This window comes from Ranitomeya variabilis, chromosome 5 (assembly GCF_051348905.1).
Source record: "Ranitomeya variabilis isolate aRanVar5 chromosome 5, aRanVar5.hap1, whole genome shotgun sequence".
NCBI lineage: Eukaryota > Metazoa > Chordata > Amphibia > Anura > Dendrobatidae > Ranitomeya > Ranitomeya variabilis.
Genome location: NC_135236.1, coordinates 63,434,200 through 63,451,495, shown reverse-complemented (window position 1 = coordinate 63,451,495; position 17,296 = coordinate 63,434,200). Strand labels below are relative to the sequence as shown.

The window sequence follows — 17,296 nt, the reverse complement described above, 5'->3', positions numbered from 1 at the left end:
AAGACATCATTTTTGCCCATTACAGCCAGACCAGCTCACTTTCTCCTTCTGCTCCAGGCATAAACCATCAATACATTGCTGTGGGAAGAGAGGGTTCTCCTCCACACTGGGAGGAGCTAAGACTCTGTCATTTGCATACCATGGATGAAGCCTCCTGAGAGACCAGCAAAAATTGCCAATGCTGACTATATTTCAAGACATCATGGCGGGGTATTGGGAAAAGTTTTCAATTAGCAATAATCACGCCTCGGTTAGACCTCATGGACTACGATATTGCCACTGCGCAAAGTTGAAGGAAGTTGGGCGACTAGGAATTCCCGCTTCCAAGGAAGAGCTTATTTAAGTCATGGTGAGATCCATTTGACCACTGGCCCTCCCGCACTGCTTCAAGGTGTCGACAGTGTAAGGGCTCAGGGAAGACATCATTTTTGCCCATTACAGCCAGACCAGCTCACTTTCTCCTTCTGCTCCAGGCATAAACCATCAATACATTGCTGTGGGAAGCGAGGATTCTCCTCCACACTGGGAGGGGCTAAGACTCTGTCATTTGCATACCATTGATGAAGCCTCCTGAGAGACCAGCAAAAATTGCCAATGCTGACTATATTTCAAGTCATCATGGCGGGGTATTGGGAAAAGTTTTCAATTAGCAATAATCACGCCTCGGTTAGACCTCATGGGCTACGATATTGCCACTGCACAAAGTTGAAGGAATTTGGGCGACTAGGAATTCCAGCTTCCAAGGAAGAGCTTATTTAAGTCATGGTGAGATCCATTTGACCACTGGCCCTCCCGCACTGCTTCAAGGTGTCGACAGTGTAAGGGCTCAGGGAAGACATCATTTTTGCCCATTACAGCCAGACCAGCTCACTTTCTCCTTCTGCTCCAGGCATAAACCATCAATACATTGCTGTGGGAAGCGAGGATTCTCCTCAACACTGGGAGGAGCTAAGACTCTGTCATTTGCATACCATGGATGAAGCCTCCTGAGAGACCAGCAAAAATTGCCAATGCTGACTATATTTCAAGTCATCATGGCGGGGTATTGGGAAAAGTTTTCAATTAGCAATAATCACGCCTCGGTTAGACCTCATGGGCTACGATATTGCCACTGCGCAAAGTTGAAGGAAGTTGGGCGACTAGGAATTCCCGCTTCCAAGGAAGAGCTTATTTAAGTCATGGTGAGATCCATTTGACCACTGGCCCTCCCGCACTGCTTCAAGGTGTCGACAGTGTAAGGGCTCAGGGAAGACATCATTTTTGCCCATTAGAGCCAGACCAGCTCACTTTCTCCTTCTGCTCCAGGCATAAACCATCAATACATTGCTGTGGGAAGCGAGGATTCTCCTCCACACTGGGAGGAGCTAAGACTCTGTAATTTGCATACCATGGATGAAGCCTCCTGAGAGACCAGCAAAAATTGCCAATACTGACTATATTTCAAGTCATCATGGCGGGGTATTGGGAAAAGTTTTCAATTAGCAATAATCACGCCTCGGTTAGACCTCATGGGCTACGATATTGCCACTGCGCAAAGTTGAAGGAAGTTGGGCGACTAGGAATTCCCGCTTCCAAGGAAGAGCTTATTTAAGTCATGGTGAGATCCATTTGACCACTGGCCCTCCCGCACTGCTTCAAGGTGTCGACAGTGTAAGGGCTCAGGGAAGACATCTTTTTTGCCCATTACAGCCAGACCAGCTCACTTTCTCCTTCTGCTCCAGGCATAAACCATCAATACATTGCTGTGGGAAGCGAGGATTCTCCTCCACACTGGGAGGAGCTAAGACTCTGTCATTTGCATACCATGGATGAAGCCTCCTGAGAGACCAGCAAAAATTGCCAATGCTGACTATATTTCAAGTCATCATGGCGGGGTATTGGGAAAAGTTTTCAATTAGCAATAATCACGCCTCGGTTACACCTCATGGGCTACGATATTGCCACTGCGCAAAGTTGAAGGAAGTTGGGCGACTAGGAATTCCCGCTTCCAAGGAAGAGCTTATTTAAGTCATGGTGAGATCCATTTGACCACTGGCCCTCCCGCACTGCTTCAAGGTGTCGACAGTGTAAGGGCTCAGGGAAGACATCATTTTTGCCCATTACAGCCAGACCAGCTCACTTTCTCCTCCTGCTCCAGGCATAAACCATCAATACATTGCTGTGGGAAGCGAGGATTCTTCTCCACACTGGGAGGAGCTATCACTCTGTCATTTGCATACCATGGATGAAGCCTCCTGAGAGACCAGCAAAAATTGCCAATTCTGACTATATTTCAAGTCATCATGGCGGGGTATTGGGAAAAGTTTTCAATTAGCAATAATCACGCCTCGGTTAGACCTCATGGGCTACGATATTGCCACTGCGCAAAGTTGAAGGAAGTTGGGCGACTAGGAATTCCCGCTTCCAAGGAAGAGCTTATTTAAGTCATGGTGAGATCCATTTGACCACTGGTCCTCCCGCACTGCTTCAAGGAGTCGACAGTGTAAGGGCTCAGGGAAGACATCTTTTTTGCCCATTATAGCCAGACCAGCTCACTTTCTCCTTCTGCTCCAGGCATAAACCATCAATACATTGCTGTGGGAAGCGAGGATTCTCCTCCACACTGGGAGGAGCTAAGACTGTCATTTGCATACCATGGATGAAGCCTCCTGAGAGACCAGCAAAAATTGCCAATGCTGACTATATTTCAAGTCATCATGGCGGGGTATTGGGAAAAGTTTTCAATTAGCAATAATCACGCCTCGGTTAGACCTCATGGGCAACGATATTGCCACTGCGCAAAGTTGAAGGAAGTTGGGCGACTAGGAATTCCCGCTTCCAAGGAAGAGCTTATTTAAGTCATGGTGAGATCCATTTGACCACTGGCCCTCCCGCACTGCTTCAAGGTGTCGACAGTGTAAGGGCTCAGGGAAGACATCATTTTTGCCCATTATAGCCAGACCAGCTCACTTTCTCCTTCTGCTCCAGGCATAAACCATCAATACATTGCTGTGGGAAGCGAGGATTCTCCTCCACACTGGGAGGAGCTAAAAACTCTGTCATTTGCATACCATGGATGAAGCCTCCTGAGAGACCAGCAAAAATTGCCAATGCTGACTATATTTCAAGTCATCATGGCGGGGTATTGGGAAAAGTTTTCAATTAGCAATAATCACGCCTCGGTTAGACCTCATGGGCTACGATATTGCCACTGCGCAAAGTTGAAGGAAGTTGGGCGACTAGGAATTCCCGCTTCCAAGGAAGAGCTTATTTAAGTCATGGTGAGATCCATTTGACCACTGGCCCTCCCGCACTGCTTCAAGGTGTCGACAGTGTAAGGGCTCAGGGAAGACATCATTTTTGCCCATTACAGCCAGACCAGCTCACTTTCTCCTTCTGCTCCAGGCATAAACCATCAATACATTGCTGTGGGAAGCGAGGATTCTCCTCCACACTGGGAGGAGCTAAGACTCTGTCATTTGCATACCATGGATGAAGCCTCCTGAGAGACCAGCAAAAATTGCCAATGCTGACTATATTTCAAGTCATCATGGCGGGGTATTGGGAAAAGTTTTCAATTAGCAATAATCACGCCTCGGTTAGACCTCATGGGCTACGATATTGCCACTGCGCAAAGTTGAAGGAAGTTGGGCGACTAGGAATTCCCGCTTCCAAGGAAGAGCTTATTTAAGTCATGGTGAGATCCATTTGACCACTGGCCCTCCCGCACTGCTTCAAGGTGTCGACAGTGTAAGGGCTCAGGGAAGACATCATTTTTGCCCATTACAGCCAGACCAGCTCACTTTCTCCTTCTGCTCCAGGCATAAACCATCAATACATTGCTGTGGGAAGCGAGGATTCTCCTCCACACTGGGAGGAGCTAAGAATCTGTCATTTGCATACCATGGATGAAGCCTCCTGAGAGACCAGCAAAAATTGCCAAATGCTGACTATATTTCAAGTCATCATGGCGGGGTATTGGGAAAAGTTTTCAATTAGCAATAATCACGCCTCGGTTAGACCTCATGGGCTACGATATTGCCACTGCGCAAAGTTGAAGGAAGTTAGGCGACTAGGAATTCCCGCTTCCAAGGAAGAGCTTATTTAAGTCATGGTGAGATCCATTTGACCACTGGCCCTCCCGCACTGCTTCAAGGTGTCGACAGTGTAAGGGCTCAGGGAAGACATCATTTTTGCCCATTACAGCCAGACCAGCTCACTTTCTCCTTCTGCTCCAGGCATAAACCATCAATACATTGCTGTGGGAAGAGAGGGTTCTCCTCCACACTGGGAGGAGCTAAGACTCTGTCATTTGCATACCATGGATGAAGCCTCCTGAGAGACCAGCAAAAATTGCCAATGCTGACTATATTTCAAGACATCATGGCGGGGTATTGGGAAAAGTTTTCAATTAGCAATAATCACGCCTCGGTTAGACCTCATGGACTACGATATTGCCACTGCGCAAAGTTGAAGGAAGTTGGGCGACTAGGAATTCCCGCTTCCAAGGAAGAGCTTATTTAAGTCATGGTGAGATCCATTTGACCACTGGCCCTCCCGCACTGCTTCAAGGTGTCGACAGTGTAAGGGCTCAGGGAAGACATCATTTTTGCCCATTACAGCCAGACCAGCTCACTTTCTCCTTCTGCTCCAGGCATAAACCATCAATACATTGCTGTGGGAAGCGAGGATTCTCCTCCACACTGGGAGGGGCTAAGACTCTGTCATTTGCATACCATTGATGAAGCCTCCTGAGAGACCAGCAAAAATTGCCAATGCTGACTATATTTCAAGTCATCATGGCGGGGTATTGGGAAAAGTTTTCAATTAGCAATAATCACGCCTCGGTTAGACCTCATGGGCAACGATATTGCCACTGCGCAAAGTTGAAGGAAGTTGGGCGACTAGGAATTCCCGCTTCCAAGGAAGAGCTTATTTAAGTCATGGTGAGATCCATTTGACCACTGGCCCTCCCGCACTGCTTCAAGGTGTCGACAGTGTAAGGGCTCAGGGAAGACATCATTTTTGCCCATTATAGCCAGACCAGCTCACTTTCTCCTTCTGCTCCAGGCATAAACCATCAATACATTGCTGTGGGAAGCGAGGATTCTCCTCCACACTGGGAGGAGCTAAAAACTCTGTCATTTGCATACCATGGATGAAGCCTCCTGAGAGACCAGCAAAAATTGCCAATGCTGACTATATTTCAAGTCATCATGGCGGGGTATTGGGAAAAGTTTTCAATTAGCAATAATCACGCCTCGGTTAGACCTCATGGGCAACGATATTGCCACTGCGCAAAGTTGAAGGAAGTTGGGCGACTAGGAATTCCCGCTTCCAAGGAAGAGCTTATTTAAGTCATGGTGAGATCCATTTGACCACTGGCCCTCCCGCACTGCTTCAAGGTGTCGACAGTGTAAGGGCTCAGGGAAGACATCATTTTTGCCCATTATAGCCAGACCAGCTCACTTTCTCCTTCTGCTCCAGGCATAAACCATCAATACATTGCTGTGGGAAGCGAGGATTCTCCTCCACACTGGGAGGAGCTAAAAACTCTGTCATTTGCATACCATGGATGAAGCCTCCTGAGAGACCAGCAAAAATTGCCAATGCTGACTATATTTCAAGTCATCATGGCGGGGTATTGGGAAAAGTTTTCAATTAGCAATAATCACGCCTCGGTTAGACCTCATGGGCTACGATATTGCCACTGCGCAAAGTTGAAGGAAGTTGGGCGACTAGGAATTCCCGCTTCCAAGGAAGAGCTTATTTAAGTCATGGTGAGATCCATTTGACCACTGGCCCTCCCGCACTGCTTCAAGGTGTCGACAGTGTAAGGGCTCAGGGAAGACATCATTTTTGCCCATTACAGCCAGACCAGCTCACTTTCTCCTTCTGCTCCAGGCATAAACCATCAATACATTGCTGTGGGAAGCGAGGATTCTCCTCCACACTGGGAGGAGCTAAGACTCTGTCATTTGCATACCATGGATGAAGCCTCCTGAGAGACCAGCAAAAATTGCCAATGCTGACTATATTTCAAGTCATCATGGCGGGGTATTGGGAAAAGTTTTCAATTAGCAATAATCACGCCTCGGTTAGACCTCATGGGCTACGATATTGCCACTGCGCAAAGTTGAAGGAAGTTGGGCGACTAGGAATTCCCGCTTCCAAGGAAGAGCTTATTTAAGTCATGGTGAGATCCATTTGACCACTGGCCCTCCCGCACTGCTTCAAGGTGTCGACAGTGTAAGGGCTCAGGGAAGACATCATTTTTGCCCATTACAGCCAGACCAGCTCACTTTCTCCTTCTGCTCCAGGCATAAACCATCAATACATTGCTGTGGGAAGCGAGGATTCTCCTCCACACTGGGAGGAGCTAAGAATCTGTCATTTGCATACCATGGATGAAGCCTCCTGAGAGACCAGCAAAAATTGCCAAATGCTGACTATATTTCAAGTCATCATGGCGGGGTATTGGGAAAAGTTTTCAATTAGCAATAATCACGCCTCGGTTAGACCTCATGGGCTACGATATTGCCACTGCGCAAAGTTGAAGGAAGTTAGGCGACTAGGAATTCCCGCTTCCAAGGAAGAGCTTATTTAAGTCATGGTGAGATCCATTTGACCACTGGCCCTCCCGCACTGCTTCAAGGTGTCGACAGTGTAAGGGCTCAGGGAAGACATCATTTTTGCCCATTACAGCCAGACCAGCTCACTTTCTCCTTCTGCTCCAGGCATAAACCATCAATACATTGCTGTGGGAAGAGAGGGTTCTCCTCCACACTGGGAGGAGCTAAGACTCTGTCATTTGCATACCATGGATGAAGCCTCCTGAGAGACCAGCAAAAATTGCCAATGCTGACTATATTTCAAGACATCATGGCGGGGTATTGGGAAAAGTTTTCAATTAGCAATAATCACGCCTCGGTTAGACCTCATGGACTACGATATTGCCACTGCGCAAAGTTGAAGGAAGTTGGGCGACTAGGAATTCCCGCTTCCAAGGAAGAGCTTATTTAAGTCATGGTGAGATCCATTTGACCACTGGCCCTCCCGCACTGCTTCAAGGTGTCGACAGTGTAAGGGCTCAGGGAAGACATCATTTTTGCCCATTACAGCCAGACCAGCTCACTTTCTCCTTCTGCTCCAGGCATAAACCATCAATACATTGCTGTGGGAAGCGAGGATTCTCCTCCACACTGGGAGGGGCTAAGACTCTGTCATTTGCATACCATTGATGAAGCCTCCTGAGAGACCAGCAAAAATTGCCAATGCTGACTATATTTCAAGACATCATGGCGGGGTATTGGGAAAAGTTTTCAATTAGCAATAATCACGCCTCGGTTAGACCTCATGGCCTACGATATTGCCACTGCGCAAAGTTGAAGGAAGTTGGGCGACTAGGAATTCCCGCTTCCAAGGAAGAGCTTATTTAAGTCATGGTGAGATCCATTTGACCACTGGCCCTCCCTCACTGCTTCAAGGTATCGACAGTGTAAGGGCTCAGGGAAGACATCTTTTTTGCCCATTACAGCCAGACCAGCTCACTTTCTCCTTCTGCTCCAGGCATAAACCATCAATACATTGCTGTGGGAAGCGAGGATTCTCCTCCACACTGGGAGGAGCTAAGGCTCTGTCATTTGCATACCATGGATGAAGCCTCCTGAGAGACCAGCAAAAATTGCCAATGCTGACTATATTTCAAGTCATCATGGCGGGGTATTGGGAAAAGTTTTCAATTAGCAATAATCACGCCTCGGTTAGACCTCATGGGCTACGATATTGCCACTGCGCAAAGTTGAAGGAAGTTGGGCGACTAGGAATTCCCGCTTCCAAGGAGATCCATTTGACCACTGGCCCTCCCGCACTGCTTCAAGGTGTCGACAGTGTAAGGGCTCAGGGAAGACATCATTTTTGCCCATTACAGCCAGACCAGCTCACTTTCTCCTTCTGCTCCAGGCACAAACCATCAATACATTGCTGTGGGAAGCGAGGATTCTCCTCCACACTGGGAGGAGCTAAGACTCTGTCATTTGCATACCATGGATGAAGCCTCCTGAGAGACCAGCAAAAATTGCCAATGCTGACTATATTTCAAGACATCATGGCGGGGTATTGGGAAAAGTTTTCAATTAGCAATAATCACGCCTCGGTTAGACCTCATGGGCTACGATATTGCCACTGCGCAAAGTTGAAGGAAGTTGGGCGACTAGGAATTCCCGCTTCCAAGGAAGAGCTTATTTAAGTCATGGTGAGATCCATTTGACCACTGGCCCTCCCGCACTGCTTCAAGGTGTCGACAGTGTAAGGGCTCAGGGAAGACATCATTTTTGCCCATTACAGCCAGACCAGCTCACTTTCTCCTTCTGCTCCAGGCATAAACCATCAATACATTGCTGTGGGAAGCGAGGATTCTCCTCCACACTGGGAGGAGCTAAGACTCTGTCATTTGCATACCATGGATGAAGCCTCCTGAGAGACCAGCAAAAATTGCCAATGCTGACTATATTTCAAGTCATCATGGCGGGGTATTGGGAAAAGTTTTCAATTAGCAATAATCACGCCTCGGTTAGACCTCATGGGCTACGATATTGCCACTGCGCAAAGTTGAAGGAAGTTGGGCGACTAGGAATTCCCGCTTCCAAGGAAGAGCTTATTTAAGTCATGGTGAGATCCATTTGACCACTGGCCCTCCCGCACTGCTTCAAGGTGTTGACAGTGTAAGGGCTCAGGGAAGACATCATTTTTGCCCATTACAGCCAGACCAGCTCACTTTCTCCTTCTGCTCCAGGCATAAACCATCAATACATTGCTGTGGGAAGCGAGGATTCTCCTCCACACTGGGAGGAGCTAAGACTCTGTCATTTGCATACCATGGATGAAGCCTCCTGAGAGACCAGCAAAAATTGCCAATGCTGACTATATTTCAAGTCATCATGGCGGGGTATTGGGAAAAGTTTTCAATTAGCAATAATCACGCCTCGGTTAGACCTCATGGGCTACGATATTGCCACTGCGCAAAGTTGAAGGAAGTTGGGCGACTAGGAATTCCCGCTTCCAAGGAAGAGCTTATTTAAGTCATGGTGAGATCCATTTGACCACTGGCCCTCCCGCACTGCTTCAAGGTGTCGACAGTGTAAGGGCTCAGGGAAGACATCATTTTTGCCCATTACAGCCAGACCAGCTCACTTTCTCCTTCTGCTCCAGGCATAAACCATCAATACATTGCTGTGGGAAGCGAGGATTCTCCTCCACACTGGGAGGAGCTAACACTCTGTCATTTGCATACCATGGATGAAGCCTCCTGAGAGACCAGCAAAAATTGCCAATGCTGACTATATTTCAAGACATCATGGCGGGGTATTGGGAAAAGTTTTCAATTAGCAATAATCACGCCTCGGTTAGACCTCATGGGCTACGATATTGCCACTGCGCAAAGTTGAAGGAAGTTGGGCGACTAGGAATTCCCGCTTCCAAGGAAGAGCTTATTTAAGTCATGGTGAGATCCATTTGACCACTGGCCCTCCCGCACTGCTTCAAGGTATCGACAGTGTAAGGGCTCAGGGAAGACATCTTTTTTGCCCATTACAGCCAGACCAGCTCACTTTCTCCTTCTGCTCCAGGCATAAACCATCAATACATTGCTGTGGGAAGCGAGGATTCTCCTCCACACTGGGAGGAGCTAAGGCTCTGTCATTTGCATACCATGGATGAAGCCTCCTGAGAGACCAGCAAAAATTGCCAATGCTGACTATATTTCAAGACATCATGGCGGGGTATTGGGAAAAGTTTTCAATTAGCAATAATCACGCCTCGGTTAGACCTCATGGGCTACGATATTGCCACTGCGCAAAGTTGAAGGAAGTTGGGCGACTAGGAATTCCCGCTTCCAAGGAGATCCATTTGACCACTGGCCCTCCCGCACTGCTTCAAGGTGTCGACAGTGTAAGGGCTCAGGGAAGACATCATTTTTGCCCATTACAGCCAGACCAGCTCACTTTCTCCTTCTGCTCCAGGCACAAACCATCAATACATTGCTGTGGGAAGCGAGGATTCTCCTCCACACTGGGAGGAGATAAGACTCTGTCATTTGCATACCATGGATGAAGCCTCCTGAGAGACCAGCAAAAATTGCCAATGCTGACTATATTTCAAGACATCATGGCGGGGTATTGGGAAAAGTTTTCAATTAGCAATAATCACGCCTCGGTTAGACCTCATGGGCTACGATATTGCCACTGCGCAAAGTTGAAGGAAGTTGGGTGACTAGGAATTCCCGCTTCCAAGGAAGAGCTTATTTAAGTCATGGTGAGATCCATTTGACCACTGGCCCTCCCGCACTGCTTCAAGGTGTCGACAGTGTAAGGGCTCAGGGAAGACATCATTTTTGCCCATTACAGCCAGACCAGCTCACTTTCTCCTTCTGCTCCAGGCATAAACCATCAATACATTGCTGTGGGAAGCGAGGATTCTCCTCCACACTGGGAGGAGATAAGACTCTGTCATTTGCATACCATGGATGAAGCCTCCTGAGAGACCAGCAAAAATTGCCAATGCTGACTATATTTCAAGTCATCATGGCGGGGTATTGGGAAAAGTTTTCAATTAGCAATAATCACGCCTCGGTTAGACCTCATGGGCTACGATATTGCCACTGCGCAAAGTTGAAGGAAGTTAGGCGACTAGGAATTCCCGCTTCCAAGGAAGAGCTTATTTAAGTCATGGTGAGATCCATTTGACCACTGGCCCTCCCGCACTGCTTCAAGGTGTCGACAGTGTAAGGGCTCAGGGAAGACATCATTTTTGCCCATTACAGCCAGACCAGCTCACTTTCTCCTTCTGCTCCAGGCATAAACCATCAATACATTGCTGTGGGAAGAGAGGATTCTCCTCCACACTGGGAGGAGCTAAGACTCTGTCATTTGCATACCATGGATGAAGCCTCCTGAGAGACCAGCAAAAATTGCCAATGCTGACTATATTTCAAGTCATCATGGCGGGGTATTGGGAAAAGTTTTCAATTAGCAATAATCACGCCTCGGTTAGACCTCATGGGCTACGATATTGCCACTGCGCAAAGTTGAAGGAAGTTGGGCGACTAGGAATTCCCGCTTCCAAGGAAGAGCTTATTTAAGTCATGGTGAGATCCATTTGACCACTGGCCCTCCCGCACTGCTTCAAGGTGTCGACAGTGTAAGGGCTGAGGGAAGACATCATTTTTGCCCATTACAGCCAGACCAGCTCACTTTCTCCTTCTGCTCCAGGCATAAACCATCAATACATTGCTGTGGGAAGCGAGGATTCTCCTCCACACTGGGAGGAGCTAAGACTCTGTCATTTGCATACCATGGATGAAGCCTCCTGAGAGACCAGCAAAAATTGCCAATGCTGACTATATTTCAAGTCATCATGGCGGGGTATTGGGAAAAGTTTTCAATTAGCAATAATCACGCCTCGGTTAGACCTCATGGGCTACGATATTGCCACTGCGCAAAGTTGAAGGAAGTTGGGCGACTAGGAATTCCCGCTTCCAAGGAGATCCATTTGACCACTGGCCCTCCCGCACTGCTTCAAGGTGTCGACAGTGTAAGGGCTCAGGGAAGACATCATTTTTGCCCATTACAGCCAGACCAGCTCACTTTCTCCTTCTGCTCCAGGCATAAACCATCAATACATTGCTGTGGGAAGCGAGGATTCTCCTCCACACTGGGAGGAGCTAAGACTCTGTCATTTGCATACCATGGATGAAGCCTTCTGAGAGACCAGCAAAAATTGCCAATGCTGACTATATTTCAAGTCATCATGGCGGGGTATTGGGAAAAGTTTTCAATTAGCAATAATCACGCCTCGGTTAGACCTCATGGTCTACGATATTGCCACTGCGCAAAGTTGAAGGAAGTTGGGCGACTAGGAATTCCCGCTTCCAAGGAAGAGCTTATTTAAGTCATGGTGAGATCCATTTGACCACTGGCCCTCCCGCACTGCTTCAAGGTGTCAACAGTGTAAAGGCTCAGGGAAGACATCATTTTTGCCCATTACAGCCAGACCAGCTCACTTTCTCCTTCTGCTCCAGGCATAAACCATCAATACATTGCTGTGGGAAGCGAGGATTCTCCTCCACACTGGGAGGAGCTATCACTCTGTCATTTGCATACCATGGATGAAGCCTCCTGAGAGACCAGCAAAAATTGCCAATGCTGACTATATTTCAAGTCATCATGGCGGGGTATTGGGAAAAGTTTTCAATTAGCAATAATCACGCCTCGGTTAGACCTCATGGGCTACGATATTGCCACTGCGCAAAGTTGAAGGAAGTTGGGCGACTAGGAATTCCCGCTTCCAAGGAAGAGCTTATTTAAGTCATGGTGAGATCCATTTGACCACTGGCCCTCCCGCACTGCTTCAAGGTGTCGACAGTGTAAGGGCTCAGGGAAGACATCATTTTTGCCCATTACAGCCAGACCAGCTCACTTTCTCCTTCTGCTCCAGGCATAAACCATCAATACATTGCTGTGGGAAGCGAGGATTCTCCTCCACACTGGGAGGAGCTAACACTCTGTCATTTGCATACCATGGATGAAGCCTCCTGAGAGACCAGCAAAAATTGCCAATGCTGACTATATTTCAAGTCATCATGGCGGGGTATTGGGAAAAGTTTTCAATTAGCAATAATCACGCCTCGGTTAGACCTCATGGGCTACGATATTGCCACTGCGCAAAGTTGAAGGAAGTTGGGCGACTAGGAATTCCCGCTTCCAAGGAAGAGCTTATTTAAGTCATGGTGAGATCCATTTGACCACTGGCCCTCCCGCACTTCTTCAAGGTGTCGACAGTGTAAGGGCTCAGGGAAGACATCATTTTTGCCCATTACAGCCAGACCAGCTCACTTTCTCCTTCTACTCCAGGCATAAACCATCAATACATTGCTGTGGGAAGCGAGGATTCTCCTCCACACTGGGAGGAGCTAAGAATCTGTCATTTGCATACCATGGCTGAAGCCTCCTGAGAGACCAGCAAAAATTGCCAAATGCTGACTATATTTCAAGTCATCATGGCGGGGTATTGGGAAAAGTTTTCAATTGCAATAATCACGCCTCGGGTAGACCTCATGGGCTACGATATTGCCACTGCACAAAGTTGAAGGAATTTGGGCGACTAGGAATTCCCGCTTCCAAGGAAGAGCTTATTTAAGTCATGGTGAGATCCATTTGACCACTGGCCCTCCCGCACTGCTTCAAGGTGTCGACAGTGTAAGGGCTCAGGGAAGACATCATTTTTGCCCATTACAGCCAGACCAGCTCACTTTCTCCTTCTGCTCCAGGCATAAACCATCAATACATTGCTGTGGGAAGCGAGGATTCTCCTCCACACTGGAAGGAGCTAAGGCTCTGTCATTTGCATACCATGGATGAAGCCTCCTGAGAGACCAGCAAAAATTGCCAATGCTGACTATATTTCAAGTCATCATGGCGGGGTATTGGGAAAAGTTTTCAATTAGCAATAATCACGCCTCGGTTAGACCTCATGAGCTACGATATTGCCACTGCGCAAAGTTGAAGGAAGTTGGGCGACTAGGAATTCCCGCTTCCAAGGAAGAGCTTATTTAAGTCATGGTGAGATCCATTTGACCACTGGCCCTCCCGCACTGCTTCAAGGTGTCGACAGTGTAAGGGCTCAGGGAAGACATCATTTTTGCCCATTACAGCCAGACCAGCTCACTTTCTCCTTCTGCTCCAGGAATAAACCATCAATACATTGCTGTGGGAAGCGAGGATTCTCCTCCACACTGGGAGGAGCTATCACTCTGTCATTTGCATACCATGGATGAAGCCTCCTGAGAGACCAGCAAAAATTGCCAATGCTGACTATATTTCAAGTCATCATGGCGGGGTATTGGGAAAAGTTTTCAATTAGCAATAATCACGCCTCGGTTAGACCTCATGGGCTACGATATTGCCACTGCGCAAAGTTGAAGGAAGTTGGGCGACTAGGAATTCCCGCTTCCAAGGAAGAGCTTATTTAAGTCATGGTGAGATCCATTTGACCACTGGCCCTCCCGCACTGCTTCAAGGTGTCGACAGTGTAAGGGCTCAGGGAAGACATCATTTTTGCCCATTACAGCCAGACCAGCTCACTTTCTCCTTCTGCTCCAGGCATAAACCATCAATACATTGCTGTGGGAAGCGAGGATTCTCCTCCACACTGGGAGGAGCTAACACTCTGTCATTTGCATACCATGGATGAAGCCTCCTGAGAGACCAGCAAAAATTGCCAATGCTGACTATATTTCAAGTCATCATGGCGGGGTATTGGGAAAAGTTTTCAATTAGCAATAATCACGCCTCGGTTAGACCTCATGGGCTACAATATTGCCACTGCGCAAAGTTGAAGGAAGTTGGGCGACTAGGAATTCCCGCTTCCAAGGAAGAGCTTATTTAAGTCATGGTGAGATCCATTTGACCACTGGCCCTCCCGCACTTCTTCAAGGTGTCGACAGTGTAAGGGCTCAGGGAAGACATCATTTTTGCCCATTACAGCCAGACCAGCTCACTTTCTCCTTCTACTCCAGGCATAAACCATCAATACATTGCTGTGGGAAGCGAGGATTCTCCTCCACACTGGGAGGAGCTAAGAATCTGTCATTTGCATACCATGGCTGAAGCCTCCTGAGAGACCAGCAAAAATTGCCAAATGCTGACTATATTTCAAGTCATCATGGCGGGGTATTGGGAAAAGTTTTCAATTAGCAATAATCACGCCTCGGGTAGACCTCATGGGCTACGATATTGCCACTGCACAAAGTTGAAGGAATTTGGGCGACTAGGAATTCCCGCTTCCAAGGAAGAGCTTATTTAAGTCATGGTGAGATCCATTTGACCACTGGCCCTCCCGCACTGCTTCAAGGTGTCGACAGTGTAAGGGCTCAGGGAAGACATCATTTTTGCCCATTACAGCCAGACCAGCTCACTTTCTCCTTCTGCTCCAGGCATAAACCATCAATACATTGCTGTGGGAAGCGAGGATTCTCCTCCACACTGGGAGGAGCTAAGACTCTTTCATTTGCATACCATGGATGAAGCCTCCTGAGAGACCAGCAAAAATTGCCAATGCTGACTATATTTCAAGTCATCATGGCGGGGTATTGGGAAAAGTTTTCAATTAGCAATAATCACGCCTCGGTTAGACCTCATGGGCTACGATATTGCCACTGCGCAAAGTTGAAGGAAGTTGGGCGACTAGGAATTCCCGCTTCCAAGGAAGAGCTTATTTAAGTCATGGTGAGATCCATTTGACCACTGGCCCTCCCTCACTGCTTCAAGGTATCGACAGTGTAAGGGCTCAGGGAAGACATCTTTTTTGCCCATTACAGCCAGACCAGCTCACTTTCTCCTTCTGCTCCAGGCATAAACCATCAATACATTGCTGTGGGAAGCGAGGATTCTCCTCCACACTGGGAGGAGCTAAGGCTCTGTCATTTGCATACCATGGATGAAGCCTCCTGAGAGACCAGCAAAAATTGCCAATGCTGACTATATTTCAAGTCATCATGGCGGGGTATTGGGAAAAGTTTTCAATTAGCAATAATCACGCCTCGGTTAGACCTCATGAGCTACGATATTGCCACTGCGCAAAGTTGAAGGAAGTTGGGCGACTAGGAATTCCCGCTTCCAAGGAAGAGCTTATTTAAGTCATGGTGAGATCCATTTGACCACTGGCCCTCCCGCACTGCTTCAAGGTGTCGACAGTGTAAGGGCTCAGGGAAGACATCATTTTTGCCCATTACAGCCAGACCAGCTCACTTTCTCCTTCTGCTCCAGGAATAAACCATCAATACATTGCTGTGGGAAGCGAGGATTCTCCTCCACACTGGGAGGAGCTAAGACTCTGTCATTTGCATACCATGGATGAAGCCTCCTGAGAGACCAGCAAAAATTGCCAATGCTGACTATATTTCAAGTCATCATGGCGGGGTATTGGGAAAAGTTTTCAATTAGCAATAATCACGCCTCGGTTAGACCTCATGGGCTACGATATTGCCACTGCGCAAAGTTGAAGGAAGTTGGGCGACTAGGAATTCCCGCTTCCAAGGAAGAGCTTATTTAAGTCATGGTGAGATCCATTTGACCACTGGCCCTCCCGCACTGCTTCAAGGTGTCGACAGTGTAAGGGCTGAGGGAAGACATCATTTTTGCCCATTACAGCCAGACCAGCTCACTTTCTCCTTCTGCTCCAGGCATAAACCATCAATACATTGCTGTGGGAAGCGAGGATTCTCCTCCACACTGGGAGGAGCTAAGACTCTGTCATTTGCATACCATGGATGAAGCCTCCTGAGAGACCAGCAAAAATTGCCAATGCTGACTATATTTCAAGTCATCATGGCGGGGTATTGGGAAAAGTTTTCAATTAGCAATAATCACGCCTCGGTTAGACCTCATGGGCTACGATATTGCCACTGCGCAAAGTTGAAGGAAGTTGGGCGACTAGGAATTCCCGCTTCCAAGGAGATCCATTTGACCACTGGCCCTCCCGCACTGCTTCAAGGTGTCGACAGTGTAAGGGCTCAGGGAAGACATCATTTTTGCCCATTACAGCCAGACCAGCTCACTTTCTCCTTCTGCTCCAGGCATAAACCATCAATACATTGCTGTGGGAAGCGAGGATTCTCCTCCACACTGGGAGGAGCTAAGACTCTGTCATTTGCATACCATGGATGAAGCCTTCTGAGAGACCAGCAAAAATTGCCAATGCTGACTATATTTCAAGTCATCATGGCGGGGTATTGGGAAAAGTTTTCAATTAGCAATAATCACGCCTCGGTTAGACCTCATGGTCTACGATATTGCCACTGCGCAAAGTTGAAGGAAGTTGGGCGACTAGGAATTCCCGCTTCCAAGGAAGAGCTTATTTAAGTCATGGTGAGATCCATTTGACCACTGGCCCTCCCGCACTGCTTCAAGGTGTCAACAGTGTAAAGGCTCAGGGAAGACATCATTTTTGCCCATTACAGCCAGACCAGCTCACTTTCTCCTTCTGCTCCAGGCATAAACCATCAATACATTGCTGTGGGAAGCGAGGATTCTCCTCCACACTGGGAGGAGCTATCACTCTGTCATTTGCATACCATGGATGAAGCCTCCTGAGAGACCAGCAAAAATTGCCAATGCTGACTATATTTCAAGTCATCATGGCGGGGTATTGGGAAAAGTTTTCAATTAGCAATAATCACGCCTCGGTTAGACCTCATGGGCTACGATATTGCCACTGCGCAAAGTTGAAGGAAGTTGGGCGACTAGGAATTCCCGCTTCCAAG

General features: G+C 47.8%; 42 non-coding genes across 42 annotated transcripts; all 42 read right to left on the bottom strand.

Annotated features, from left to right (window-relative positions):
* Positions 1-150: 150 nt before the first annotated feature.
* LOC143777750 (U4 spliceosomal RNA) lies at positions 151-291 on the bottom strand. The gene has a single exon (XR_013216453.1). It is a non-coding gene; the product is annotated as a U4 spliceosomal RNA (small nuclear RNA).
* Positions 292-566: 275 nt separating this feature from the next.
* LOC143777560 (U4 spliceosomal RNA) lies at positions 567-707 on the bottom strand. The gene has a single exon (XR_013216289.1). It is a non-coding gene; the product is annotated as a U4 spliceosomal RNA (small nuclear RNA).
* Positions 708-982: 275 nt separating this feature from the next.
* Positions 983-1,123, bottom strand: LOC143777512 (U4 spliceosomal RNA). The gene has a single exon (XR_013216242.1). It is a non-coding gene; the product is annotated as a U4 spliceosomal RNA (small nuclear RNA).
* A 275-nt stretch (positions 1,124-1,398) lies between these two features.
* On the bottom strand, positions 1,399-1,539 carry LOC143777623 (U4 spliceosomal RNA). The gene has a single exon (XR_013216342.1). It is a non-coding gene; the product is annotated as a U4 spliceosomal RNA (small nuclear RNA).
* Positions 1,540-1,814: 275 nt separating this feature from the next.
* Positions 1,815-1,955, bottom strand: LOC143777565 (U4 spliceosomal RNA). The gene has a single exon (XR_013216293.1). It is a non-coding gene; the product is annotated as a U4 spliceosomal RNA (small nuclear RNA).
* A 275-nt stretch (positions 1,956-2,230) lies between these two features.
* Positions 2,231-2,371, bottom strand: LOC143777692 (U4 spliceosomal RNA). The gene has a single exon (XR_013216401.1). It is a non-coding gene; the product is annotated as a U4 spliceosomal RNA (small nuclear RNA).
* A 273-nt stretch (positions 2,372-2,644) lies between these two features.
* Positions 2,645-2,785, bottom strand: LOC143777425 (U4 spliceosomal RNA). Its single transcript, XR_013216159.1, has one exon. It is a non-coding gene; the product is annotated as a U4 spliceosomal RNA (small nuclear RNA).
* A 276-nt stretch (positions 2,786-3,061) lies between these two features.
* Positions 3,062-3,202, bottom strand: LOC143777511 (U4 spliceosomal RNA). Its single transcript, XR_013216241.1, has one exon. It is a non-coding gene; the product is annotated as a U4 spliceosomal RNA (small nuclear RNA).
* Positions 3,203-3,477: 275 nt separating this feature from the next.
* Positions 3,478-3,618, bottom strand: LOC143777510 (U4 spliceosomal RNA). The gene has a single exon (XR_013216240.1). It is a non-coding gene; the product is annotated as a U4 spliceosomal RNA (small nuclear RNA).
* A 275-nt stretch (positions 3,619-3,893) lies between these two features.
* On the bottom strand, positions 3,894-4,035 carry LOC143777724 (U4 spliceosomal RNA). Its single transcript, XR_013216430.1, has one exon. It is a non-coding gene; the product is annotated as a U4 spliceosomal RNA (small nuclear RNA).
* Positions 4,036-4,310: 275 nt separating this feature from the next.
* On the bottom strand, positions 4,311-4,451 carry LOC143777749 (U4 spliceosomal RNA). Its single transcript, XR_013216452.1, has one exon. It is a non-coding gene; the product is annotated as a U4 spliceosomal RNA (small nuclear RNA).
* A 275-nt stretch (positions 4,452-4,726) lies between these two features.
* Positions 4,727-4,867, bottom strand: LOC143777424 (U4 spliceosomal RNA). Its single transcript, XR_013216158.1, has one exon. It is a non-coding gene; the product is annotated as a U4 spliceosomal RNA (small nuclear RNA).
* Positions 4,868-5,143: 276 nt separating this feature from the next.
* Positions 5,144-5,284, bottom strand: LOC143777423 (U4 spliceosomal RNA). Its single transcript, XR_013216157.1, has one exon. It is a non-coding gene; the product is annotated as a U4 spliceosomal RNA (small nuclear RNA).
* Positions 5,285-5,560: 276 nt separating this feature from the next.
* LOC143777509 (U4 spliceosomal RNA) lies at positions 5,561-5,701 on the bottom strand. Its single transcript, XR_013216239.1, has one exon. It is a non-coding gene; the product is annotated as a U4 spliceosomal RNA (small nuclear RNA).
* A 275-nt stretch (positions 5,702-5,976) lies between these two features.
* Positions 5,977-6,117, bottom strand: LOC143777508 (U4 spliceosomal RNA). Its single transcript, XR_013216238.1, has one exon. It is a non-coding gene; the product is annotated as a U4 spliceosomal RNA (small nuclear RNA).
* Positions 6,118-6,392: 275 nt separating this feature from the next.
* LOC143777723 (U4 spliceosomal RNA) lies at positions 6,393-6,534 on the bottom strand. The gene has a single exon (XR_013216429.1). It is a non-coding gene; the product is annotated as a U4 spliceosomal RNA (small nuclear RNA).
* Positions 6,535-6,809: 275 nt separating this feature from the next.
* On the bottom strand, positions 6,810-6,950 carry LOC143777748 (U4 spliceosomal RNA). Its single transcript, XR_013216451.1, has one exon. It is a non-coding gene; the product is annotated as a U4 spliceosomal RNA (small nuclear RNA).
* Positions 6,951-7,225: 275 nt separating this feature from the next.
* Positions 7,226-7,366, bottom strand: LOC143777207 (U4 spliceosomal RNA). Its single transcript, XR_013216018.1, has one exon. It is a non-coding gene; the product is annotated as a U4 spliceosomal RNA (small nuclear RNA).
* A 275-nt stretch (positions 7,367-7,641) lies between these two features.
* On the bottom strand, positions 7,642-7,782 carry LOC143777507 (U4 spliceosomal RNA). The gene has a single exon (XR_013216237.1). It is a non-coding gene; the product is annotated as a U4 spliceosomal RNA (small nuclear RNA).
* Positions 7,783-8,034: 252 nt separating this feature from the next.
* On the bottom strand, positions 8,035-8,175 carry LOC143777659 (U4 spliceosomal RNA). Its single transcript, XR_013216372.1, has one exon. It is a non-coding gene; the product is annotated as a U4 spliceosomal RNA (small nuclear RNA).
* Positions 8,176-8,450: 275 nt separating this feature from the next.
* LOC143777506 (U4 spliceosomal RNA) lies at positions 8,451-8,591 on the bottom strand. Its single transcript, XR_013216236.1, has one exon. It is a non-coding gene; the product is annotated as a U4 spliceosomal RNA (small nuclear RNA).
* Positions 8,592-8,866: 275 nt separating this feature from the next.
* LOC143777505 (U4 spliceosomal RNA) lies at positions 8,867-9,007 on the bottom strand. Its single transcript, XR_013216235.1, has one exon. It is a non-coding gene; the product is annotated as a U4 spliceosomal RNA (small nuclear RNA).
* A 275-nt stretch (positions 9,008-9,282) lies between these two features.
* Positions 9,283-9,423, bottom strand: LOC143777658 (U4 spliceosomal RNA). Its single transcript, XR_013216371.1, has one exon. It is a non-coding gene; the product is annotated as a U4 spliceosomal RNA (small nuclear RNA).
* Positions 9,424-9,698: 275 nt separating this feature from the next.
* LOC143777657 (U4 spliceosomal RNA) lies at positions 9,699-9,839 on the bottom strand. Its single transcript, XR_013216370.1, has one exon. It is a non-coding gene; the product is annotated as a U4 spliceosomal RNA (small nuclear RNA).
* Positions 9,840-10,091: 252 nt separating this feature from the next.
* On the bottom strand, positions 10,092-10,232 carry LOC143777655 (U4 spliceosomal RNA). The gene has a single exon (XR_013216369.1). It is a non-coding gene; the product is annotated as a U4 spliceosomal RNA (small nuclear RNA).
* Positions 10,233-10,507: 275 nt separating this feature from the next.
* Positions 10,508-10,648, bottom strand: LOC143777504 (U4 spliceosomal RNA). The gene has a single exon (XR_013216234.1). It is a non-coding gene; the product is annotated as a U4 spliceosomal RNA (small nuclear RNA).
* A 275-nt stretch (positions 10,649-10,923) lies between these two features.
* On the bottom strand, positions 10,924-11,064 carry LOC143777503 (U4 spliceosomal RNA). The gene has a single exon (XR_013216233.1). It is a non-coding gene; the product is annotated as a U4 spliceosomal RNA (small nuclear RNA).
* Positions 11,065-11,339: 275 nt separating this feature from the next.
* LOC143777502 (U4 spliceosomal RNA) lies at positions 11,340-11,480 on the bottom strand. Its single transcript, XR_013216232.1, has one exon. It is a non-coding gene; the product is annotated as a U4 spliceosomal RNA (small nuclear RNA).
* Positions 11,481-11,732: 252 nt separating this feature from the next.
* On the bottom strand, positions 11,733-11,873 carry LOC143777219 (U4 spliceosomal RNA). Its single transcript, XR_013216029.1, has one exon. It is a non-coding gene; the product is annotated as a U4 spliceosomal RNA (small nuclear RNA).
* A 275-nt stretch (positions 11,874-12,148) lies between these two features.
* On the bottom strand, positions 12,149-12,289 carry LOC143777501 (U4 spliceosomal RNA). Its single transcript, XR_013216231.1, has one exon. It is a non-coding gene; the product is annotated as a U4 spliceosomal RNA (small nuclear RNA).
* A 275-nt stretch (positions 12,290-12,564) lies between these two features.
* On the bottom strand, positions 12,565-12,705 carry LOC143777500 (U4 spliceosomal RNA). The gene has a single exon (XR_013216230.1). It is a non-coding gene; the product is annotated as a U4 spliceosomal RNA (small nuclear RNA).
* Positions 12,706-12,980: 275 nt separating this feature from the next.
* On the bottom strand, positions 12,981-13,121 carry LOC143777245 (U4 spliceosomal RNA). The gene has a single exon (XR_013216045.1). It is a non-coding gene; the product is annotated as a U4 spliceosomal RNA (small nuclear RNA).
* A 275-nt stretch (positions 13,122-13,396) lies between these two features.
* On the bottom strand, positions 13,397-13,537 carry LOC143777673 (U4 spliceosomal RNA). The gene has a single exon (XR_013216385.1). It is a non-coding gene; the product is annotated as a U4 spliceosomal RNA (small nuclear RNA).
* Positions 13,538-13,812: 275 nt separating this feature from the next.
* On the bottom strand, positions 13,813-13,953 carry LOC143777499 (U4 spliceosomal RNA). The gene has a single exon (XR_013216229.1). It is a non-coding gene; the product is annotated as a U4 spliceosomal RNA (small nuclear RNA).
* A 275-nt stretch (positions 13,954-14,228) lies between these two features.
* Positions 14,229-14,369, bottom strand: LOC143777647 (U4 spliceosomal RNA). The gene has a single exon (XR_013216363.1). It is a non-coding gene; the product is annotated as a U4 spliceosomal RNA (small nuclear RNA).
* Positions 14,370-14,644: 275 nt separating this feature from the next.
* LOC143777194 (U4 spliceosomal RNA) lies at positions 14,645-14,786 on the bottom strand. Its single transcript, XR_013216006.1, has one exon. It is a non-coding gene; the product is annotated as a U4 spliceosomal RNA (small nuclear RNA).
* Positions 14,787-15,061: 275 nt separating this feature from the next.
* LOC143777498 (U4 spliceosomal RNA) lies at positions 15,062-15,202 on the bottom strand. Its single transcript, XR_013216228.1, has one exon. It is a non-coding gene; the product is annotated as a U4 spliceosomal RNA (small nuclear RNA).
* Positions 15,203-15,477: 275 nt separating this feature from the next.
* LOC143777672 (U4 spliceosomal RNA) lies at positions 15,478-15,618 on the bottom strand. The gene has a single exon (XR_013216384.1). It is a non-coding gene; the product is annotated as a U4 spliceosomal RNA (small nuclear RNA).
* Positions 15,619-15,893: 275 nt separating this feature from the next.
* LOC143777497 (U4 spliceosomal RNA) lies at positions 15,894-16,034 on the bottom strand. Its single transcript, XR_013216227.1, has one exon. It is a non-coding gene; the product is annotated as a U4 spliceosomal RNA (small nuclear RNA).
* Positions 16,035-16,309: 275 nt separating this feature from the next.
* On the bottom strand, positions 16,310-16,450 carry LOC143777496 (U4 spliceosomal RNA). The gene has a single exon (XR_013216226.1). It is a non-coding gene; the product is annotated as a U4 spliceosomal RNA (small nuclear RNA).
* A 252-nt stretch (positions 16,451-16,702) lies between these two features.
* Positions 16,703-16,843, bottom strand: LOC143777218 (U4 spliceosomal RNA). Its single transcript, XR_013216028.1, has one exon. It is a non-coding gene; the product is annotated as a U4 spliceosomal RNA (small nuclear RNA).
* Positions 16,844-17,118: 275 nt separating this feature from the next.
* On the bottom strand, positions 17,119-17,259 carry LOC143777495 (U4 spliceosomal RNA). The gene has a single exon (XR_013216225.1). It is a non-coding gene; the product is annotated as a U4 spliceosomal RNA (small nuclear RNA).
* Between the last annotated feature and the right edge of the window lie 37 nt (positions 17,260-17,296).